The sequence below is a fragment of the Odocoileus virginianus genome, unplaced genomic scaffold, assembly GCF_023699985.2.
Source record: "Odocoileus virginianus isolate 20LAN1187 ecotype Illinois unplaced genomic scaffold, Ovbor_1.2 Unplaced_Contig_23, whole genome shotgun sequence".
Taxonomy (NCBI): Eukaryota; Metazoa; Chordata; class Mammalia; order Artiodactyla; family Cervidae; genus Odocoileus; species Odocoileus virginianus.
The window spans coordinates 188,925-196,231 of NW_027224340.1; the positions used below are offsets into that span (position 1 = coordinate 188,925).

At 43.5% G+C, this 7,307-nt stretch overlaps 2 pseudogenes; one reads left to right on the forward strand and one right to left on the reverse strand.

Moving 5' to 3' along the window:
* Window positions 1-1,762: 1,762 nt before the first annotated feature.
* LOC139034076 (zinc finger protein 252-like) lies at window positions 1,763-3,339 on the reverse strand (annotated as a pseudogene).
* Window positions 3,340-3,889: 550 nt separating this feature from the next.
* On the forward strand, window positions 3,890-5,445 carry LOC139034082 (protein SET-like; annotated as a pseudogene).
* The last annotated feature ends 1,862 nt before the right edge of the window (window positions 5,446-7,307 follow it).

Sequence of the window (7,307 nt, forward strand, 5' to 3'; positions counted from 1 at the left end):
CCTGTCAAGGACTGTTTCTGCTGAATCTCTCATAACCTATTCCAGCCAATGTGATGCTAATCTTTCCTCCACAAAACAACTAGAAGGCAGTACCATAGAAAGTTCCAGAGAAGGGTTCTGAGGACATGGGAGGGAACTCACGTGAGAAACCAGGGCAGCAACTCTGAAGACTGTGCCCAGGAAATTAGCTCCCAGGAAGCGAGCAGCACCTCAAGCACCGGGAGGCAAGAACACAGGCACTGAGACACCACTGGGCCACATAGCCCGGGGGAGAAGGAAAGCATGTCTGCAGCTCACAGCCAGGATCCAAAGCCGACAAACTCCCCACACAGTAACTGTAACCAACCCGTGGGAAGCCAGCCGGTGCCATGACTTCACCAGGAGGACCTGCCTCCCCCACCAGAGTCTCTCAGTAAGAGGCCACCCAGTGATGGGGACAGCTCTGCCCACTCACCTCCTCTCCCCCCAGAAGTGGATGGAGAACACACCAACACAATTTGTCAGCTGTCTCCCAGCCCCTTGCCAGCCTGTGTCCACCCCAGAGTTCAGCCTGTAGTAAACCCCAGTTTACAGGAGTCACTTGACTTATCAGCAGGATGTCAGCAGTTTGAATCTACACAGAAGCTTCACCTCATTTCTTAACAAACTTTGCAGTGTGCCTAAGGCTTCTCAACCAAAAAGGGACAACCCCTTTGAAGTTAAAGTTATCACATCCCTCACAATAAAACAAAACATTTTGAAAAGGCCCTAAAAGCAAACAAATAAGAAAACCCCAAGACTTCCCTGGTGGTCTAATGGTTAAGAGTTTGCCTTTCAATGCAGGCAGTGTGGGTTGGATCTCTAATCTGGGAGCTAAGATCCCACATACCTCCAGGCCAAAAAACCAAAACAAAAACAGAAGCGATATTGTAACACCTTGAACAAAGACTTTAAAAATGGTCCACATCAAAAAAGAAAAAGAAGAAAACCCCAATCCAGTTCCATCATGCTTGAAAGTCCATGGATCCCAGTTTCTTTTCTTGAAGCTGAAATAGATGATGAAGATGAAAAAAAAAGGCAGGGGATAATAAAACACCTTACTGTACACTAAGGCCTGGTGTTGTAAAAACATGATCTAAGAAAGTATTTTTGAGTTGAATTGTGTTCATTTAAAACGCTCAAACAGAGAGCTATCCTCTGAATCTGAAGGAAGGCAAGCTGCCTTGGAATGTTTACCATGTAATCTGGCAGCTTACCTTCAGTAAGCAGCACACTGACAGTTTAATTCCTTAAGGGTTGAATTTCCAAAATGTAAGTCATAAAGTGAGCTTTCTCATCAGTAGGGCTCTGCTGCTGTGAAATAAGGAAGAATTTATGACAGAATTGCTCACTGTCCACAGTGCAACTTCTGCTGCCGCAGAAATGCTGCCTGAGCACCTAACAGTTTCCCATAGTCATCATACAGATGGCCTTGCTCTCCACTGTAGAGTCTGTGAGCTTCCCTATGATTAATAACACCTCTTCTCAGACAGGTTTCCCCACATCTGCTACACATGTAAGGTTCTCTGATGTTGAGTGCGGTGACAGCTTTGTTGGAAGGATCTCCCACATTCAGTGCATTTGTAGGGCTTCTCTCCAGTGTGGATTCTCTGATGCTGAAGGAAGGATAGGTGTGCCCCAAACACTCTCCCATACTTGGTGCACATATAGGGCTTCCCTCCATTGTGAACCATCTGCTGAAGAGTAAACTGAGAATGCTGAAGGCCTTGCTGCACTTGCTGCATCAGTAAGGCTTCTCATCAGTGTGGACTTTGAGATGCTGAATGAGGGAGGAGAAGACATTGAAGGCTTTCCCACACTCACTGCATGCATAAGGGCTCTCCACAGCATGTATTCTCTGATAGTGGATGAGATGTGTGATCTGGCTGAAGGCTTTTCCACAGTCACCGTATTCATAGGGCTTTTCCCCTTTGTGTGTCCTCTCATGCTTAATGATGGTGGTTATCTTTCCAAAGGTCTTCCCATACTTGTCACACTCGTGGGGCCTCTCTCCAGTGTGAACCCTCTGATGCTGCACCAGGGAGGAGAGCACACTGAAGTCTTTGTCACACTCACTGCACTTATAGGGCTTCTCGCCACTGTGTGTCCTCTGATGGTGAATGAGACTACAACTCTGGTTGAAGGCTTTCCCACACTCTTCACACTCATAGGGCTTCTATCCAGGGAGAATTTGCTGATGCTGAATAAGGTGTCCCTTGTGACTGAAGGTTTTCACACACTCATCACACCTGTTGGATTCTCCCTGGTGTGGATTCTCTGATGTGGGATGAAGCAAAGGTGAGCCCTGAAGAGATTCCCACACTCGTTGCAGACATAAGTCTTCTCTCCAGTGTGAACCTTCTTATGTTGAATAACCTGTAAGCACTGACTGAAGGATTTTCCACATTCATTACAGTCATAGGTTTTCTTCATATGTGAGTTCTCTGCTGTTGGGTAAGAGAAAATCATGTGCTAAAGGCTTAACCACACTCACCATAATCATGGGGCTTCTCTCCAGAATGGGTTCTCTGATGGTGTCTCCAGAAGGCCTCCCCACACTCCACGCATGTGTGTGGCTTCTCTGCACTGCACACCCTCTGATGATGGATCAGGTTGGAAACATAACTAAAGGCTTTTCCACACTGACTGCACTCACAGGGCTTCGCCCCAGAGTGAACTGTATGAGACTGAATGTAAGATGGATGGGTACTAAGAGTTTTCTCACATGTGTCACACTCATGGAGTCTTTCTCCAGTGTGAGTGTTACAGTGAATTCTCTGGTGCTCTGAGCAAAAGCTTTTCCATACACAGCAGTTTTCAAAGGGTTTTCTTGACTGTTAATGCTCTGGTTCTCACTGAAAACTGAACTCTGCCTGGACACTTTCACAAACATATCTGCATAACAGGTTCATTCTCCTACACAGACACCCTGGAGGCTAAGGAGGTCCACACTTGCCTGCAAGTTTTCACCACATGACACACTCTGGGGGAGACTCTCCCTGAAGATAGCCTGCAGTTTTTGTCAGGATTCACATATGCAGTGCAGTCTTCCTCAGCAGCACCAAGCTCTGGGCCTCTCTCCTCTTTGGAGGTCTTCACACCTGCCACTGTCACTGGCCTGAACTGGGTCTTCTGGGGGAATTCCTCCTTCAATCCCTCTAATGGAGGTTTCTCCCAGAAATTCTGTATCCCTCCCTCCATTTTAGACATCTCTTCAAAATCAGGTCCCTTGGAAGTACTCCTTACATGTCCTGATTTTGTTCTCTGGAAGTCCACTTTTTCAGAAATTTCCTGCTTTGGAGTCAATTCTGTATTTCCCATCCTATATTCATAGCATAAAAGAATGGAAGAAAGAGTTTCTCATGTTTCATTGCAGGAAATACTTAAAAGCATAAAGTGGGAACACTTATATGAACCAATTCTCTCCTAGGATGATTTGGATTCTCAGAATACAAAACCAAAAAATGACCTCACTGGGAAGAGAAAAGAGAAGGCAAGGACAGAGAAGCAATTGCTCAGAGCCGTGAAAGCTGGCATGGGAGGGAGGGAGAGAGGAAACCCAAGGTCAAAGACCTCCCTCTGAGATGGACCAATAGGCAGAGGTGGGGCAAGAGCTTCCAGGTGTGACCTGAGGGAGAGGTGCCCTCAGAAAGTGAGGAGGGAGACTGGCACACTTGGTTGTTCATGGCTGACACTCAGCAGACATTCAAACATTTATTGATGTTGGGACCTGCCCAACATCAAACTGACCTGAGGGAGCGGTGCCACAGAAGAATAAAGAAAAAAGGACTCAGAAATAAAGTGGGGAGTTCTCTGAGCTCACAGTTCCTCTTTCTTCTCCTGGGAGGGTTCTTGGCTTTTTTTCCCCAGCATGGCCCCCAAACACCAGTCTTCTCTTCCACCCCAATGCGAAGAAACTGAAGAAAGCCAGGCCGACTCCTGCCTCCAGGCCAGACGAGGCATCTGCTTCTTCAAATTTGCCAAAGGAAGAAAAAGAACAGCAAGAAGCAATTGAACATATTGATGAAGTACAAAATGAAATAGACAGACTTAATGAACAAGCCAGTGAGGAGATTTTGAAAGTAGAACAGAAATATAACAAACTCTGCCAACCATTTTTTCAGAAGAGGTCAGAATTGATCCCCAAAATCCCCAGTTTTGGGGTAACAACATTTGTTAACCATCCACAAGTGTCTGCACTGCTTGGGGAGGAGGATGAAGAGGCGCTGCATTATTTGACAAGAGTTGAAGTGACAGAATTTGAAGACATTAAATCAGGTTACAGAATAGATTTTTATTTTGATGAAAACTCTTACTTCGAAAATAAAATTCTCTCCAAAGAATTTCATCTGAATGAGAGTGGTGATCCATCTTCAAAGTCCACTGATATCAAATGGAAATCTGGAAAGGATTTGATGAAATGATCAAGTCAAACACAGAATAAAGCCAGCAGGAAGAGACAGCATGAGGAACCAGAAAGCTTCTTCACCTGGTTTACTGATCATTCTGATGCAGGTGCAGATGAGTTAGGAGAGGTCATCAAAGATGATATTTGGCCAAATCCATTACAGTACTACTTGGTTCCTGACATGGATGATGAGGAAGGGGAAGGAGAAGAGGATGATGACGATGATGAAGAGGAGGAAGGATTGGAAGATATTGATGAAGAAGGGGATGAGGATGAAGGTGAAGAAGATGAAGATGATGATGAGGGGGAGGAAGGAGTGGAAGATGAAGGAAAAGATGACTAATGGAACACTGATGGATTCCAACCTTTTTTAATTTTCTCCAGTCCCTGGGAGCAAGTTGCAGTCTTTTTTTTTTTTTTCCTCCTCTTGTGCTCAGTCGCCCTGTTTTTGAGGTCTCTTTTCTCCTTTATACCATGGTTCACAACTTATTTGGGGGGGAGGTGGGGAAAATATCTTGAGCAGAATTCAGTGGGAAAAGAATCTCTACCCCTTTCCGTTTCAAATTCATTTTTATCCCTTCCTGTCTCAACAAAAACTATGGAATCAACACCACCATGCTCTGTGGGAAAAAAAGAAAAACCTTCTGCTCCCTTAGCTCTGCTGGAAGCTGGAGGGTGCTAGGCCCCTGTGTAGTAGTGCATAGAATTCTAGCTTTTTCCCCTCCTTTCTCTGTATATTGGGCTCAGAGATTACACTGTGTCTCTATGTGAATATGGACAGTTAGCATTTACCAACATGTATCTGTCTACTTTCTCTTGTTTAGAAAAAGAAAAAAAAACTTTAAAAAATGGGGTTATAGAAGGTCAGCAACGGGTGGGTTTGAGATGTTGGGTGGGTTAAGTGGGCTTTTTGACAACATGGCTTCTCCTTTGGCATGTTTAATTGTGATGTTTAACGGACATCCTTGCAGTTTAAGATGACACTTTTAAAATAAAATTCTCTCCTAATGATGACTTGAGCCCTGCCACTTGATGGGAGAATCAGCAGAACCTGTAGGATCTTATTTTGAATTGACATTTCTCTATTGTAATTTTGTTCCTGTTTATTTTTAAATTTTTCTTTCTGTTTTACTGGAAAGGAAAGATGATGCTCAGTTTTAAACGTTAAAAGTGTACAACTTGCTTTGTTACAATAAAACTGTGTACACACAAAAAAAATAAAATAAAGTGGGGATCAGGGGGCTCATTTGGCATCAGGGGATGCCATTCGCAGGCAAAAGCCCAGATCCTAATCCTTGCATGCTTTTTATTGCTAACATCTACTTCCTTGTACGTGCTCTAGAGATATCTGTTTTTTACAATCTCAGATCAGGGATAAAGATATACAATGCACAGTCCTCAATGTCAAACCTTCAGGCCTTTCATGACTGTTTAGCCCTTCAGCTAGGATGACCTTTCTCAGCAACCCCCTCAAGGCTCTCATTATGAGAACAGTCACTAATGGTTTTCCATCAGTCACATCAGTACTTCAACATCTTGTTTTCAAGATGTTTTTCCACGATGTACTTTTTACTGCTCCCAGCCCTTTGCCTGGGGGTGATGAGAAAGTCATTCTTATTTTTCAAAGAAGCCCTGTTAATTATAGTACAGGCCTGTGCATAGCATATTCCCTACAGTTGAAAAATAAATGTATCAAAAATAACTTATAATGAATGAAGGGCATACAGAGTAATGAATAGTGGGAAAAATTATTTGATCTAGACAAATCGGTTACACAGAGGTAAATTATGGAAAACAAAACAAAACAAAAAAAAACAGAAAGAAAGAAGCAATCTACCCGTTCAATAGCAGGTGCAGCACAAGGTGACAAAGCCAAACGTGTACATCAGTGCATACCACATGTCTCCAGTGTGTAAACGTACCTGAAAATTTGTAAAAACTATGACACAGAATTCTGTGATTCAATGAAAGGGAATTTACCAAAAACAAAACTATCCGTCCAAAAGCACTAAATTATGTGACTACAAAGCCTGTGGGAAGATAAGCCTTGTGAGAACTGTGAGAGGGAGGCCTGTTCTGAGAGACCATGAAAGCACAATGGACTCTCTTTGGAAAACAGTGGTTATTATTAGAGCTGTGACTTTCAGACTGTTTAGTCAGAATGGAGAAACTGGGCTGAAAATATTAACAGGGTAGGCTCTAATATGGGCCAAGTCATCTTTGCAGAACTTCTTCCAGTGCTTCAAAGGCATTGATTCCACTATTCAAGTCTGGAAGGTAAAAAGCAAACAATAATTAATTCCAGAAACAAAGGAGCAGCCTAAAGGGGCAGGTCATAGATGGTAAAGGTCCTGAATTCTCGTGGCTTCTGTCAGGGGCATCTGAGGAGTTAAGAGTCCTCCACAAGATTTCTTAAAAAGCTGGAAATAGAACTGCCATATGACCCAGCAATCCCACTTCTGGGCATACACACCGAGGAAACCAGATCTGAAAGAGACACATGCACCCCAGTGTTCATCGCAGCACTGTTTATAATAGCCAGGACATGGAAGCAACCTAGATGCCCATCAGCAGACGAATGGATGAGGAAGCTGTGGTACATATACACCATGGAATATTACTCAGCCGTTAAAAAGAATTCATTTGAATCAGTTCTAATGAGATGGATGAAACTGGAGCCCATTATACAGAGCGAAGTAAGCCAGAAAGATAAAGACCATTACAGTATACTAACACATATATATGGAATTTAGAAAGATGGTAATGATAACCCTATATGCAAAACAGAAAAAGAGACTCAGATGTATAGAACAGACTTGTGGACTCTGGGAGAAGGCGAGGGTGGGATGTTTCAAGAGAACAGCATCGAAACATGTATATT